Consider the following 1,988-nt stretch of genomic DNA (forward strand, 5'->3'; position numbering starts at 1 on the left):
GGTGTTTTGGTGATTTGTACAGCACTTTGTCAAAATAGTGCTTTATAAATAAATTGGAATGGATTAGATGTGCCAAGTGAACAGATGTATGAGGATGTGCGGTTTTTCTGTCAAGAATGTTTTATGAAATAAAATAATTGATTAAATAGAAAATCAAGAATTCATGGCTCATTTAAAAAGGTAAATTATTCTGTGTGAGAATTACTGCAGTAAATAACAGCATACCATCCACAGCATGGTATGCTGCCACTCCCCAGAAGGTCGGTGGTTCGATCCCAGGCTGCTCTAGTCTGCATGCCAAATATCCTTGGGCAAGATACTAACTCCATGTTGCTGTCCGATTCATCCATCGAAGTGTGAATTTTTTTATAAGGGTTAGATACTTAGCACTTAAGCTTAGAAGTGCTTGTGTGATTGGGTGAATGAATTAGTTGTATAAAGCGCTTTGAGTGCTCAGACAGAGTAGAAAAGCGTTATATAAGAACCAGTCCATGTACCATTTAGCATCCATCGGAATCTGGTCAAAGTTCTGGTGAAGGGTGGGATATGAAGATCTCACAGAACAAAGCCTCTACCACACATTCCCAGCAACTTCATCTATGAGTAGATGCCAAAACACCTGATACACCTCAGACTTATATAGGACACTTTTGTTGCGTCAACTTTGTAGCTTGCTACAAATTTGAGGCAACAAAAGTCTCACTGTCTCACTGCTCCTAGATCCTAAGACTCAGTGTTACTGGCAGCTTCCAGCTGTCCAGGCTGCTTTGGTTTTGTGCGTGTTCAATTAAAGGCTTGATCTGATAAAGCATAACTTCTGTATAGACATGCAGAAATAACAGCAATGCAGCACCCAAAGGTCCGATGGTCTTACAACAGGGTTAAATTCTGACATTGTCTGTCTTTGTTCAAAGGGCAAATAAACCAACTTTGTCACCTTCTGCCCAACATGCTGAGAAGACATACATTCTAAGTCTAGGTTTGCATTGAACTGCAATAGCATCTTGCCTTCCATAACAGTTTTTTGAGGAAGTGATTAGTTTGCCTGTAAGCTCTTCCAGTCCAGTGGAAAAGTGCATCCACATGGTGCCTGTAGCGCCATTTATAATTACTTCATGTTTTTATTTCAGGTAATTTCTTTGAGGCATATTCTAAAATGTTTGCGAATAATGTATTTTGTCATAATTTCAATTTATTTTGAAAAGTGCCAACAGGATCTTCAGCTTTATTGTGAAAGGTTTATGTGGGGAAAGAAAACAAGCAGACGGTGGAGGCACACGCTGGGTTCACCATTGTTGTTTCTAACGTCAACGTGTAAAAACAGTCACTGGTCCATCCGTAGTGTGGTTATTTTAAATATAAGAGAAAGAGAGAACTTTAAGAAATTAATATAGCCACTGCAGTGACCGTCAAACCAATAAAAAAATATTGCCGTAAACAGTTTATTTTGCAACACCATGAAACAAATTATGGCATAATATGAAACAATAGACGTTTTCATATCGTCATCCGATATATCTCGTTATATCCATCAGCCCTACAATGACGGTATATTGTCACCTTAAGGGATGGCAAAGTGGGTCTCCTGAAGTACCTATGGAACATGAGTTCCTCATGTTCCATAGGTACCTCATTTCTAGCACAACAGAAATGAGGAGACAGAATTGCTGACCCTTTCAGATTTAAGCCAACCAGGGAACAAGAGAATAACATCTATAGTGTATCTGTTGTGTTTTAGCCACTCTTCTCTTAACTTTATTATAATTATTAACTAGATTCTGTAAAATTGGGATTAAACGTCATGATGACAGCTTTGACAGCTGCAATTACAGAAAAACTTGTGTATGTGCAGACGTACTTAGTAGAGAACTCAAACTCAAAAGAAGAAGTTGGTCTCGACGATACTGATCCGATACCAATACTTTGTACAAAAACTTAATGTGTTATTGTATTTAAAATTATAGCTTCATAATACTTATAGGACATCA

This window comes from Copadichromis virginalis, linkage group LG17 (assembly GCF_057382275.1).
Source record: "Copadichromis virginalis isolate Kocher_CV1m ecotype Utaka linkage group LG17, C_Virginalis_male_GT1.1, whole genome shotgun sequence".
NCBI lineage: Eukaryota > Metazoa > Chordata > Actinopteri > Cichliformes > Cichlidae > Copadichromis > Copadichromis virginalis.